The sequence below is a fragment of the Lathamus discolor genome, chromosome 4 (genome assembly GCF_037157495.1).
Source record: "Lathamus discolor isolate bLatDis1 chromosome 4, bLatDis1.hap1, whole genome shotgun sequence".
NCBI lineage: Eukaryota > Metazoa > Chordata > Aves > Psittaciformes > Psittacidae > Lathamus > Lathamus discolor.
The window spans coordinates 31,433,333-31,448,674 of record NC_088887.1 but is presented as its reverse complement, the minus strand read 5'-3'; the positions used below and the strand labels follow the sequence as shown (position 1 = coordinate 31,448,674).

General features: G+C 47.0%; 1 protein-coding gene across 2 annotated transcripts in view; it reads right to left on the bottom strand.

Moving 5' to 3' along the window:
• Nucleotides 1-454: 454 nt before the first annotated feature.
• SMIM11 (small integral membrane protein 11) overlaps nt 455-15,342 on the bottom strand; it is a 34,533-nt gene continuing 19,645 nt past the window's right edge. The window contains exon 5 of one of the 2 annotated variants that reach the window (XM_065676909.1): nt 455-1,375. The gene's annotated coding sequence lies outside the window, so the exon portion shown is untranslated. Of the gene's footprint in view, nt 1,376-2,709; nt 3,440-15,342 lie in introns of those variants that run through there. The other variant, XM_065676908.1, reaches the window with a different exon arrangement.

The window sequence follows — 15,342 nt, the reverse complement described above, 5'->3', positions numbered from 1 at the left end:
TGGGACTTGGAGCAACCTGGTCTCGTGGAAGGTGTCCCTGCCCCTGGCAGGGGGTTGGAACTGGATGAGCCTTAAGGTCCCTGCCAACACAAACCAGTCTGTGGTTCTATGGTAGTGTAAAAAAAACCACAACAAAACCCCAAAAATCCTGAGCCAAACAAAACCCCACTGCCATGGTGTGTGTTTGGTATTCTGGGCCAACAGCATGTGGAGGCCAAGGCATAACTGCAGTAACAGCAAAGGTAACTGTTGGGCAAGATAAATGGCAACGAATCCATCCAGAAGCTGCTCCCAGCTCTCCCACTAAGACACCCAGGACAGCCACACTGGTGGTACCAGCTTCTCCTTCCTTCTTCCAGGCCCAGGTAACTTTCCTTTTCCCTCCCAAGCTTCCTTCAGTGGGAAACAACACAGGTGGTGCATTACCCTGCATCCAGTGGGAAACAACACAGGTGGTGCATTACCCTGCATCCAGGTTCCCCTCTTTATTTATCCACAGGAGCCATTTGCCCTTGTGGGGATTCAAAGAGGATTAAGCAGTCTGTGAAATTTTAGAAAAGCAGAAAAGCGATGTTGCAACCCGTTTTGTTTACCAGATGTGCTTGGGGCTTTATTCCACATTAGTTTCCATTCAAGGAGGGGGGCAAGCCCGCACATACCAGGTTAAATCCCATTGCAGGTGGTTCAGGCTGACACATTTTATCTGGAAATCTTGAGGGGATGGGGGAGAGGAAGCAGGCAATTACAGTGGACAACATGGGGCAACCAGTCGAACTGCCTGCCTGCCATCATGTGTGGCCGTACCCGGGTGGCTCCCTAGATCATGGCCCTACACAAATACTCCTCCGCCGTGACACCTCCTTCTTCCATTCTGGAGACCTTATGGGCTGCTCCCAGACAGCTGTTCCCAGCTGCCCAGCCTATGGTCTTCGAAATGTCCAACTGAAGGCGATCTTTGAGAAGCTCATCACAGTGATTGTCCAGAAATAATGCCCTGAGGGGTAACCACCCCGCCACAGCTGCATCTCTGCCAGTGGCTAAATCACAGGGCAGCAAACATGACTTCTCTTCCAATGCTGCTAGCCCTCTCCGTACCCTCTTCCACCTACTGTGGTGGCTGACTGCAGTCAGGAGTGAAACATGGGAGGAAAAAAGGCCTTTCTGAAGCTCTGTGGATAGTTTCAGCATTCATCACAGATGATGCCACTCCTCAGTGTTCCGCTGCGCTTGGTTTTCCTGCTTCAGCTCCCCTCCTCCTGCAGGGAAGGCACAGCTTGTCCGCCGGTGTCACCAGCAGCCAGAGGCCACAGCCGCGGGATGGCTCAGGTTGTCCCAGTGTGATGGTGTCCTCTGCAACAGCTCCTTAATGTGTAGCCTGTGGTGGAAACAGGATATGAAGCACAGGATGGGAGGGGCACTTGCTTTTATTGCTGTCCTGGAGGTGATACTACTCAAACCGTGTTACCATGTGTTTGGATAGGAGCCCAAAATGTGAACACTGGACCACAGCAAATGTGGGTGTTTTTTGCTTCATGGGTACAATTTAAGGGCAACATCCAGACTTTTACTGTCAGTAGGTGAGTCACAAGCAGCAAAACCTGGATGTGGCTCTGAGACAATCAACTCCTGAAGCAGTTACATACGCATAGAGCCTGCATGTGAAATGAATTGAGTGATGAAGCACGGAGGAGTCTGCAGTGCTTGGCAATGCCTTTGAAGTGCACTCTGTTGCAAGAGGACAGGTCCCGGCAGCGCTGGCTGCCACGGCTGCCTCCCGGTGATGTGGGGTCACAGCAGCACTCATACAGAGGGAGAGCCTGAGAATGGGGGGAAAGCAGCAAAAGCTGTAGAGGTCTGATACACTGGAATACAGAGAAAGCTAAAGGCAGCTGTAAGGAGGATCAGCCAATAAATGCTGGGAAAGCTAGAAAAAAGGAAGAAAGAAACAAAGAGCCTAAACTTAACTGCCTGAGACTTTCATCATCAGAATCCCTCATAACAAAATACCTAATAATGTCATTTTTGCTGATTCACACACTCACACTGCGTATCTCGCAGAAAGCAGAAGCTGTCTTCTTTCATCTGATGTATTCGGTGTCCAAGTAGTTATTAAGGGCTCGCCCCTATTGCTGAGGAGGATTACTGGGAATATCTAATGGTCCCATAGGAAAAAAGGGTTAAGAAGAAGTGAGCCACGTGACTTAGGTGTACTGCATGGGCACATAGCAAAGACTCCTGAGCAGATGTGCTGATACACCAGGACCATGCTGCTTCCCCTTAGCCTCAGTGTAAGATCAGGGCTCCAATGGTGCTTTGCATAAATACTCAAGGATTCAGATGAGCTTTTTCTCACACCTACACTTCAGCTTGGAGCGAGAGGAAGAGGTCACCAGACAACCAGGACTAGCCCAAGGCCTGTTATTGCAACAGCAAAATGAAAGCTCTGGCTCGTTCTCAGACACAGAAACTTGGGCAGTGTGATTCATGACACACAGTCTGACCTGCGAGAGAGGAAATGTGCAGTGCCTTGCACTGTGGCCGTCACCTGCAGCTCTCACCCGCAGCCACCATGAGTCAGTGCCCCTTCCCAGCCTCTTCTAGAAAGCCAGGATGACTCAGCCATCAATGAGAGGAAGCTGCGAGAAGGACATGGCAGATCATCACCCTGCCCAACCAGGGTCCTGCGAGGGGGGTTTCTACATATAGTACCTCAGTACTCCAGCAAATGCTCCCCAGCTCTTGCCAGCTCTCTGCAAACTCAACATGTTTCTCCTCCAGTGCTGGCTCCTCCAGTTCCCCATGGAACAGGTCTCCTGTCAGCACTGCAGCCGCATGCCATGGGCATTGTGCCTTTGCCTCGTGGCAAGCCATGCTTGCCTCCGGGACACCTTGGGGTCCTCCAGCCAACAGCAACCCCGGGAGAATTGCTGGGGGAGAGGCACCCCTCAGCATTCCTGCCTTGGGGATGGTTTATTCCTGGAGTTAATGCCTGTCAGGGCATGACCTAGATTGTTCTTGAGGAAGTCACAGCCACATGGGGCTGAAGTCCTCAGTAACCCACTGTCCCCAGTGACCAGCATGGTCTGTTTGAAGAGCTTGGCCATGTGAGGAATGCTCCATCACTCATTTTAGATCCAGACACTCCTTCATCCCACTTCCTCTGAGGCAGGCAGGTCGTCCTGGCTCAACAGGAAATATCACTTGAAGATACGATCCACCTTGTATCCCATGGGGGTGAGAGCATGGAAAACAAGCTAGCACGCTGCAGAGGAAAGTGCGCATGGGAAATACTTCTAGTCTGAAGCTCATCTGGGCTTGTCCAGGTGCTTCAATAGCATGATGAGTCTTCTGTTCCTGGCTCGTTCCAACCCACTGGATTTTAAAGACATGTCTGCCCATCTTGGTCATGTCCTGCATGTGCTTCCAGGTGTCCTTGGTCCTAGAAGAGGGGATGCATGGAGATTAGCTCAAGTTCCACCAGCTCCTAAAGCCCTTCCTGGGGCGGGGGGGAACACGACTTTGATTCTCGCTGTAAAGCAGGCAATACTCTAACATTTGTATAAAATAGCCTTGCTGGTATGTATTTTTTCCTTTTATATCAAAGAAATTGCATTCACAAGAGAATCAGATCCTCAGCTCATGTGCCCTGGCTTACCTCCTGTAAAGCTGATGGAAAATTCCCAGCTTATTCTGGGGTCTATATGCCTTCACTGAAAGATTGTCAGAATTACTTCCAGCCCAGCTGTTACATTCATGCTCCAACCCTCTTCCTTCCTTCCTTCCTTTTTAAAGAAAGGTGACCCCTGGCACCAGCACAGACTTCCAGGGCTGTGGGTGGAGGAAGGAGACTGTCACCATCAGGCAGGTGCTGAGTGCTTGTTCCTGGTCAAGGGACATGGTTGTGGCTGCATGCCTCTCTCCATCCACATGCAGTGGGATCCAGCCTTGTGACGCACTCTCCTAATTTCTCCCCTCACCCTCACCTGGACATCTTACACTACCCCAGCTCCTTCGTTCTTGGTACTGGGAATGGTATCTGGATGCTTCCTATGGGTGATGTGGGAATCTTGCTGTCCTGGCTTAGGAAGGACAAGTAGGAATCCTGCATCCTTTGCCTTGGTATGGCTGAGGGGGGAGTCTATCTCACAGCACTTTTACTGTCATCAGGTTAGAGGCTGACGCTAATCACAGTCATTAGAAAGCAAGCTCTTCTTGAGGGCACGTTGTGCCGAGATGGACTCATCAATCTCCCAGCCTGACTCTTCCCATTGAGTAGGGAAGCTCCTAGCAGAATCCCAGGCAGTGAAACAAATCCCACCTTTGGTGTACGCTTGAGCCGGTGTCACTCATACACGCAGCCTTGTGTTGTGGAGGTGATCAGGTGGTCATCTTCATCACAGAGCTTGTTAACAGTGTTTACACTTTTACATTCGCATTTGATTTTGTTTTTAAGAAAAAGGACCATCAAATCTATGGAAGAGGTATGAAAACAGGTGGGTTTTCCATCTCCACACTCCAGCTAGGTAGAGGTGTGGGACAGGAGCTGCAAAGGAGCCATGCTTGACGGGGCAAGAAGACAAGGTGTGCCTCTCACCTTCCCCTCGCCCTGATCACCATTCTTCCAAAGCTGGAAATAAGACAGGAACCTCAGCGTAGTGCTGGGTTTAATCTGACGAGCCCTGCAGAGAAGATGGCTAATGAGCCATGCTGTAGGGCTACACTAACCAAGCTATGACACTCAATGGCCCTAGCCAGCATCTCCACCCAGCTCTATTGTGTCCTAAAGGCCCATCCACAGCCAGCTCGTGTCTCCGGCTCTGCGCAGTGCCAGACCAGACAGAGCAGCTTGCTGGTGTTTTGTGCTCTCTGATGGGTTTTGGCTCTTAGGGGGATGGTGGCTTCAAACCAGTAATACTGTTCACACCATATTTTGCTTCAAGAGGTGGGGTTGGCTGTAAACCAGATTGGCAGTGTGGCCACACTGGGAGCTATTCCCTACTACCCTTGCTGTCTGGGAGCCTTTGGGTCTCCATTCCTCCAAACCAGTAGCTCCCTGCTTCTGATTTTCTTCCTGTTTCAGTGTTTGTTAGCCAAAGGTGCAGCTCACCCAATGATCTGCTGATGCTTTCAAAGCACTGTGTGTTATCCAGCAAAGATTAGACATGAAAGAATGAGTGGTTTGAACTGAGACCCACAGCAAGATTTATGAATCTGTCTGAATGCAGTTTAATAGCAGTAGCTGCTGTAGACATACCCTGCTGTCGTGGGGCGCTGCTTACCCTCGCTTTTAGCAGTCTTCCTCCCTCCTTCCCACAGAAGGAAAACCAGCTGGTTTATCTTCAGCTTGAGCTCTCCTCATCACTCAGCTGCCTTCACTTGTTCTGGTTACGCAAAGTAACACCATGCCAGCAGTCGTCTTTGGCTCCAGTGGCAAAGTCTGAGTTAAATTAGAGATCTTGCAAGCCATGGATGGTGTTAGGTGTTGATCTTGAAAGGGGACTTGGCTGTAAAGGGGTGTAACTCATGCTGTTTTGCCAGAGAGAGGGTGTATTAATGGAATAAAACACCCATGCCCAGCTGGCAGAACAGGATATAAGGCTGGGGAAAGAGGATGCAAGATGAAAGATAGCAAGGTTGCTTCATCCAGCATCCTCTTTCCTATTCCTGGCTACTTTCTTTCCCCATCCTTTCACCAGAAGGGTAAAGCAGGACGAGCAGGGATGTAGGTGTTCACTGAACAAGGCAGCACAACTGTGCTGCCTCTTTCTTCTGGTGGGATGAGGTGGCATCAGCCAAACACATCTGGGGGACACTATGGATACAGCTATTTTCTTTCCCACTTCTGAGAGTCACTGACTTCAGAATGTTAGATCTGTGGTGAATAACCAAACATCACCCCAGGCCCACAATCTGCTCTTACATGGGCTCTGTCCCACAGCAAGTACACTCACAGAGCAGCCTTTATGGTTTATTTTGCCCAATATTGAGGCAACTGAGCCCTCACCCATGTTATTGTCATCCTCTGAATGGTAAGGTATAGATGACCATTTGCCTGGATCCCCCATGTAGTAGGAGCCTCACAGACCCATAGTATCCTGTTACCACATTGCTTTGCTGACACTCCCTCATGCATAATGTGCCTGTGATTACTTGCTAGAGGCCAGAAGCAGAGGCCACTCCTCTCCTATGCTCCTTAAATAGTTAAATGCATTGGTCAGCTGGGAGCAAGCCTGACAGCTGAAAGAGGTGTTGCTCCCAGGACAGAGCCAGGTCTGAATGTAAGTAAGCTGTTCAATAGGTACAACCTTTCATAGCTGTTGTTATGGTGCCTGGGTTGTCTACAACTTCTTGATCATAGTGATAAGTAGGCACTGCTTTAAATTTTCATTTCAATTTTTCCTTTATTTTGGATACATTTAGTGGATCTTTTTTCTCCTGAATTGCTGTTCTCCAAAAATCAGCTCTGTTTAACACTCAAAATACTAGTCCTTTCTTTAAAAAGATAAATAGCTAGATATGGCATTATACATGTAGCTCTGTGGGGTTTTTCTATTTCAGCATGTATTTGTGTGCATTGGGAGGGGAGAAGTCTATGCACACATATCTGTGTGCATGGGTTCATGACTACTCACAAGACAGATGATGGTGATGCCTATCTCTAATTGATTTGTGTGAGACATGCTCTTAACATACAGAGAAAATGGTCAAAATGGAAAAACAGTCCTTAGGTCGTGGAAAAGAGGAGCTGGTAGAAAAGGGATGAGTCCCATCATGGAAAAAAAGGCTGATTTCTAACCTGTGTATCCAATATGATGATGGGGGAAAAGCAGCAATACAGATGTACTGAAGCCTGGTGGAGTACTGATGTGGCATCCCAGTATCTTTCCAGCCCTGTCTGTGTCTGGGTGAGTGTTGGGGTGTGAGTGTGCACATATATACAGACAGATGACATACAGACTTATTTGTACAAAACCATCTGAAGCCTGTTTTCTTTCTCAGAGGGGCCTGGTGTGGTACAACAGCAGTTGCTAATCCTTCCCCTAGTTACCGCTAAAGGCAGATGCTACTCTAGACTTCTTCTTTCTCATTTTGAGGTTCATACTCAGATTCTGCCTTCCCTTAGTGTTGCACAACCTGCCTGTTAAAAATGCCCAATGTGCTGTGTGCCTGGCCTAAGGAGAATTAGGCATCTGTCTAAGTTAACGGGCAATACCCATGCCTTTCGGCTCATTATGCCATTTGCCTCAAGCCTCTCGTTATTGTTTTCTGGAGACTGGTCCCTGCCGCGCTGGTTTTCTGCTGTATTTTGAGTGGGAGGGAAAAACTGTTAGAAAAGCACAAATGCATTCCCACCCCCCCCCCCCCCCCCCCCCGCCAAAAAAATGTTTTCTGTCTGGACAGGATGTTCCTGCAGTGAAGTGGCACATGGCTCAGCGATACCCACACTGGCAGATACTTTGAGTGCCAGCTCAACATTTAACCAGTTTCACTCTTCTAGAGCGGAAAATCCTGTATTCCTTAGAACGCAGTGTCTGAGGAACTGCACGTCAAAACACTGTACTTTTGTATTCTATTTAACAACTTGTACGCATAGCTAAAGGACCAGTCCCACTCCAGTCATGGCAGGAGTCGGGCAGCCCATGCCAAGAGACTCCAAATGGCAACATGGAACTGCAGCTCCCTACTGGGTACCATCTTCCTGAACATTAGAGGGACAGCCCATCTAACCACTGTCCTGTCTCCAGGGCTCTGCAGAAGTGCTTGAGGTGACCCATAAAGCAAGACAATGAGTGTAGAAGAAGTCCCTCAACAAAATGCAGGCAGTGGTAGGCACTGGGAGTAATATACATGGATAACAGCGATTGAAGCTTAGTCATAGAGTCATAGAATAGCTAGGGTTGGAAAGGACCTTAAGATCACCCAGTTCCAATCCCCCTGCCATGGGCAGGGACACCTCACACTAAACCATGTCACCCAAGGCTCTGTCCAACATGGCCTTGAACACTGCCAAGGAATGGAGCCTTCACAACTTCCCCGAGCAACCCATTTCAGTGCCTCACCACCCTTACAGTGAAGAACTTCTTCCTTATATCCAATCTAAACTTCCCCTGTTTAAGTTTGAACCCGTTACCCCTTGTCCTATCACTGCAGTCCTTAATGAAGAGTCCCTCTCCAGCATCCCTATAGCCCCCTTCAGATACTGGACTCACTTTTATAGGATAGAAAATGAGTATAGCTGTGGCAAATGAGTACAAGGTAGTCTAGGGATGCATAGAGGGCAGGCTGTTTGGCGTTTTTTGCAGTGGGATTGCAGAAAGTTAGGAAATTCATCTACCAAGAAGAGTTCTGGTATATTTCTGAACTTTGGTCCTCCGCAATGTGGGTAGCTTATCATGGCATTAGCCAAAACACCCAGGGCAGCCAGTTCAGGAGAACAGGCTGGAGAAGGCAGAGAAGGGAAATGTGGGTTTGGGAAGCAACAGAGAAAATCTTGTTATCAGAAATTCAATTCACTTTCAGTTAATCTTTCTCAGAATAAAACTATTACCTAGTGTTCAGCCAAGGTATAAATCACTTTTTTCACATTGTGCCCTCTGAAAAGGGGAACACCAAGACAAATTTCACTTCTGCAGAGTGTTGTGATTATGGATTTCTACTGGAGCCAAAGTAGATGTAGTCAGATTGACCTTGGGCAGAGCAGAGATGTACAGGCAAGTTTACTTGTATCTGGCTTAGAATCTGGAAGGAATCTTGCTTTTCTATTTTTCTGTATAGACCAAAACATCCTAGTTAGCTAAAGGCCATGCTCTACCTGAACCAGGTGGCTGCACACACCCACAGTTGCTGCGATTCATTATATTCCCCCAGGTACAGCTCCAGCTCCCATGCTGCAGTTGTAAATCTCCGCCCACCTCTGCGAATGGGTCCCATGTGAGCTCTGCGCTTAACTCACACAGCCACCCGTCGTGGTTATTTGGCCATTAATAGATTCCAGGCAGACCAGTCACAACCCAGCCAGCAGAGTAAACACATTCATTAAAAGGTAATCGTTGCAAGAAGGAGGAAACCTAACCAGGAATAGACAACCTTAATCATCCAGGATGTTCAGGCAATTTCAGACACTTCAGTGGTCTGGTGATGGGCTTATCCTAGCTGGACCAGAGAGGAAATGCCTGACTTCCCTGAGTCAGGAGTAGTGAACAGCCCAGTGTGAGGCACAAGGAGAGAAGATATGACGTCTCTTGCCATCAGTGTCTGCAAGCAGGATGAGAAAGGGAAGGAGGCTGCCTGCCAGGGATGCCAGCTGCCCAGACCTGGGGTTCAGCTCACTATCTTCTTCAAGGGTAACCCTCACTTTAATACTGCCGAACGTCTTTGGAGTGACTGTCAGGCAGAGCTGCCCTGAGGGAGCTTTCCCTAGTCCCCATCAGAAATTTTGCAGAGCCTTTTATTCTGTTATTCTTATTTAGCTCTTTAAATGGTGCCTTCTATGAGATTTAAGGGAGTGGTCCAATCTTCGGGTCCTGTAAACCACCAGGCCTCTTGCTGCAATACATGGGGTTGCAGGCTCAGTTTGTACAGACTCTTTGCAACATCAGAGCTACACAGGTTAATCAGTGCTGGCTGAAAAGCAAGGAAAACTGCAACAAAGAAAGTGAATGACTTTAAATTAGTAGAAGTTGCACATTTGGAATGAAACTCTTGGCTGCTTTTTACAACTGGGCAGGACAGGATTTACACAAAGCTTTCCTACGATTATCAGATGCTTCCCAGAGAAAGGGGTTTCAGGGAACCGAAAGTTATACACAGCTTTATATCAAAATTGGAAAATTGCTGTTGCCAAAAGAAAAAACTTATTTTTTTGGATGTGGGATTGGGAGATGGAGTCAAAAAATTTTTATCTTGGGATTTTTCAGAATGGAAAGATTTCATGGTTTACTTAGAGGCAATGATTGAAGCTCTTCTTGTGCTAAAAATGACTTTGAAAAAAACTCATTAAAAAAAAAAAAGACAACCTCAAGAAACATAATTTGGCAGAAAATAATTTCTCAAGTTTCCTTCTCAACAAGATAACAAACTTGCATCAATTTGGATTTGTTTAGTTCCTTCCCACAGCTCTTTTTCAATCCAGCAGGTTTTACTGTGGATGATTTAGCTCCATTCAGGAGCCAGGGCTATAACAGCAGTACTGTTCTCTCTCACCTTTGTGGTGTTACTGTTTGAATTATACCGGTACCTTAGAACGACTCATCCTGTTTCCACTGAGATAGTCGTTGGAATTGGCAGTGTTATTACCATGCCCTGATTTTGACGGTACATCACCAGCAAAACAGTCTCAGGGAGCAGTATGTGCCTGTGCACGTACACACATCTTTCATGCAGAAAGCTGTTTCTTCTTTGAATTCTTGTGCTAACTTGCCACTGACTTTCACCATGGCTCTCTGCATGCAAGACAAGCAGCTAAAGGATATAGCCAAGTGCAGCTAGCTACACAGCAGAGAAGAGGAAATGGTGTGCGGGACCTGAGTAGAAGATACAGGTATGCATTAACCAGCTAAGTTGGTTCATTTGTTTTGCTTAGCTCTTGCAGCCAGAGTGGAAGCTTAAGATGGCTCTCAGCAACCACACGAACAGCAGTTCGGTCGTGCCGAATTTACTCCACATGTTTGTGGAACAAAAGAAGACTCTTCGGTTCAACAATTTCAGCAACCCAGCCTTGGAGATGCAAGAGGAGTTAATGGCCTCATTCTATATCCTCATAATCATTGGGTTTTTCGGCTTTCTTCTCTTTGTCATGATGCTCAGCAATATTGTTTCCAGCAAGCCTGAAAACTACATGGACTATCTCTATTCTGGAAAGTTTAACCCTCAGAAAAGCCAGGTGGAGCTTCCAGGAAAGGACAGCAAAGACACTTTCATTATTATCAACAGTGCTGCCTTACTGGAGCTGCAGAGGCAGGATGGCAAGAACAATCCTGGGTCTAAGGTTCCAAGCACAGATGCAGCCCTGAAAAATGTATGAAAATGTCTTCTTTTTATTAACTTCCTGTTGTGCATACGGAGCCTAAACAGGGATATTTTTTGCTCATGAAAGCAAGAAAATGAGGAGCTGTGCCAGGACAGACGCTAACCGGTCTTGTGCAAGCTTCCCACGTGCAGCTGTGAAGGTACCCAAGTACAACCTGTGTTATTACAGCCCCAGGCCGTTGGAGAAGAGGCTGGAAATCATCTCCTTGATGGCCCAGCTCTTTCATGACTGTTTCTATCATCTGTTTTTATGGCTTGTCTCTCAGGACAATGGAAAGCCTTCCTTTGCATGCTGTTGCTTCAAGCAGGGCCAGTACATTTCCAGCTGGGGCACTGTTGGTGTGTCTGTTTGCTGTTATTTATTCACTTATTTATCTGGGGGGTCAGAGCAGCCAGTTTGGCCATGGGGTGCACCCTCACCACCACACCAGGTGGAGGCAAGCTGACCCATGTCTGACCTTTACGGAAGGAGGGTTATTCCAAGGGTTTGGAAGCACATGTCAAACTTGAACTTGTTTGCTTGCTTGGCAGGCTTGGTCTGCAAAGGGTTTTGGACAGTGGTCATGCATTTCTCAGCAGCTCTCTCCCTGCATGCCAGCCCTATACTAAATAAAGCCTAAGACACTGAGGAGGACCAAGACATCCTGATGTTTCTCCAGAGTCCCTCCCCAGGCCCACATGGACAGCACTGGGGCTGACAAACCACAGCTGTAGCCCTCTGGTTGTACCACCATTGTGTCAAATAGCCCCCAACAAATTCCTTCGGTGTTTAGTGCTAAGCCCCTCATCATGAGATTCCACCGAGTCTGCAGCCCTTGCTTCATCCTCAGGGGGCAGACAGTAAGCAGAGGAGTGCCATGATGGTTTTCAGGGGCCTTCTGTAGGCCAGCAAGCCTCGGCGGACATAGGAAGGGGGGAGTTGTCCACCACATCACACACTTGGTTCAGTCCATGTCCTGTAGAGCTCTGACATACAGGGGTCCAGGGCAGGCAGCTGTGGAGAGACAAATGTTGGCAGCAGCCTTCAGCTTCTAATTTTTGGTCCACACATTCATTGGAAAAAGGTCTGGAGTCTGCAAATCAAAATGACTGGAGAATGGTGGTGCAGGTACTCCAAGAACTTTAAGGCATTTTGTTACAGAAGCAAAAACCCCATAAAATTGTATGCCCGTGGGGTGGGTGTTGCTGGTTCCTCTCGGCCTCCTTCACTTAGCTTTGCATGTTTGCTTTTTGCTACTGACAGGAAAAGAAATCTTAACTATTTTGTACCCTAGGACACATTATTTCCCAAGTTTTCTTAAGCAGGTTTTTACTCTCTCTGTAGCTTCATGTTTCGCTACTGTAATTTTTCTCTCTTTTTTTCTTTTTAATGTATCTATCTTCTTCTGCCATGATATAGTGTTATTATTATGGGGTTTTGCCACTGTCTAGGCCAAGCCAACTGCCTGGATATGATTTACTACATGTGGGCCATTTCCTTATAGGGAGTTTCCAGAGCCTGGTCTTGTAAGACATGTTCCAAGGCTGATACTTCCAGCTGATAGCCAAGATGAAATCCACACCACTCTCTTGGCTTTCCACACTTCTTTGAATTCCAGAGATTTGGCTTTCCAACAGAGACATCTCCTTTTTTGGACAGGTGCATATTCCCCAGACACTGTCTCCAGCAGAAGCCAGTTAAGCAGTTGAGTTAGTTTTGGACCCCATTGGCTTTGGCTTCATTACCATGTCTGGTTTAACAATGTTTGGTTTCAGCCAGGATCTGCTATTTATGCTCGCTGCTTTTGACTGCACTCAGTAGCCATGCTCCAATTACAGCAGCTCAGCTATTAAGACCTGAAAAATGAGAGGTGCTTTGAAAGCACAAAAAACACATTTGCAGTTCCAGATTTGTTCCTTCTACCCATGTGGAAGTGTTCCAGAAGGTAGCAAGTATCCCTGTCCATTTTGGAGAAGGATCTATTTCTGGCCGGTGCCAGCACTGAGAGGAGACTTCAGCATGGCTTCTAGCAGTAGTGACAGTTTCTCCTGTGTATCAATTCTCCAGTTTATCAACTTTTCCAACCATGCAACAGTGTCAAGAAACCTGTGGCTGTGATGCCACCAATGGGAAGGCTGATAAGGTCAACCTTGGCATAGTCCCTAATGTTGGAATACAAATTTCACCATTCCTCATGAGGTGTCATGCCAGTCCTCGTAGGAAACCACCAGCAGTTGCTCTGGCTCTGTTCTGAGGAGTTTAGGTCTCTCACTTTAGGTATGGGCTTCATTTATTTTCTGAAGTTTTCATCTTTTTCCTGTTTCCATCCTGAGGCCACCTTTGATTTTTGGCAACTGCTTCTCTTATTGGTTCCCCCTAAGGGATTAAGAGCTAAACTTACACACTTTTGGAAAGTCTCATTATTTGACACCAGTAATACTACCCTGGCATGGGACTGACTTTAGTTAGTGTTCAGGACTTCATCAGATGAATAGGAGGGAAAACAGACTATTTAAATTGGATATGGTATCTGTTAGAAAAAGAATCCTAATTGTTTTCACTCCATGTAAGACTGGAAGAGAACCAAATTCCCTGTAGAATAAAGTGTTGGTTTTGGAAAAAAAAAAAATAAAAATCTAACTTACAAAACATTTTATTTGGGTAAAAATAAAATGTTGAATTTCAGAGTTAGCAACTTCATTTTAGCTGCTGCATGCAATATAATACAGCAGTAAAATCATCCACTGTTTGCCTAACATCATGCCTACTGTTTATGTGTATTTCATTATGTTCTGTATTTCATTATCTTTTTATTTGGTGTTTTAAAATAAAGGGTTTGTGATGATTTTTAGCTTGTGTATAGAATGTGGTGACTTGTAACCTAATCACATAATTACTACTGAAATGGGTAGTTGGTATGTAACTGATAATTTGTAACCTAATTGCTACATTAATAGGGACTTTGTTCGTGGGTAATTGGTAAATTTATTATTTAGCTCGGTGGCACAATGGAATTTGGTGAAGCATCAAAAAAGTGCATTGGAAGGAGAGGTGTGTGTGTGTCACTGTTCAGCCCCAGCTTTTGTACCCAGGCAGTGATGGAGGAGCTGGCATAAGGCAAGGCCCAGGCCTCCCACCTCCTTCCCAGGGGGAATGGGAGGCTGCTGACCCTGCTGAGTGTTGATGCCCAGACCCCCAGCGTTCAGGGCACTGCCTTACTGCCAGAGGCATGGCAGGGCAGCAGCGCGAGAGCAGGAGACTCCAGTGCAGTGTTTGAAGGATAAGAGAGCAGTCACTAGTGCCCTTTCCCAATTCCCAAATACACTCTGGCTATGCCAGTGATTTTGCACTGTTTGGCCTTGCTAGGGAATGGCAGAGGTTTAAAACCGCAAAAGAAGGAAAGGACCCTGACCCCAAGTGCTCACTGAGTAGACATGTAGACATGCGGTGAAAGGGAAAACAGGCTAAAGGTAGCATGGGATATAAAATACGTATTTTGGGGTCTTAGTCCAGTGCTTTATGTCTACTGCCAAGTTCTTTAAATGATGGTGAGATGCTGGGACCATGAATAATGGTTTTCAAAGAAGGTTAACAGGTGGGTTTATGTCATATATGTACATGAATGTGACAAATGAGAATCCACTTCTTAAATAGTTACTTTGAAAAAGACATGAAAGTAGTCCATCCCTCCCATGTCACTAATATCAGCTGCATTATCATTGGTATTTCCACAACCAGTTAGGCTTAAATCAATTCATGGGGGCTGAAGAAGCCAAGGCCAGCCAAAGATACAGGCACAGCGATGCCACCTGACAAAAGAGCATCACCATGTCCTTCCGGGATAGAACCACAACACAGTGACACAAACATTGCCCGTGCCTAAGGCTTCACAGGTAGAAAAGCTGGTTTGCACCTCCCTTGCCAAGTCCCTTCATTGGCACATGAAATCACAGACAAGCACTCAGCCTACACAGCAGGATCTGTCACTCAGCATTTGCCCTGATGCTGCAAAACTGCAGAAGCCTGGAGGGGCAGAGCAACAGTTTGCTATAGGGAGTCCAAACTGAGGAACATCAAGCCTAATTTTCCCAGGCAGCCCTGGTGGTACCTGCATGTGTGGTCCAGTTCAGAAGAGGACTGTGCTTTTGATCACTTCTGGTGTGCTTCAGATTGCCTCATGAGGTAGTCTCAGAGCACACAGATAAACTGGGCACTAGGAGCCAGCTATCAGCCTGCATGGGGCAGCAGCACAGAGCTGCTGCTTGCTGCTGGTGACAGGGTCAGGTCTCAGAGGAACAGGACAGACAGTGTTAGAGCTCTCCTTAGCCAGCCAT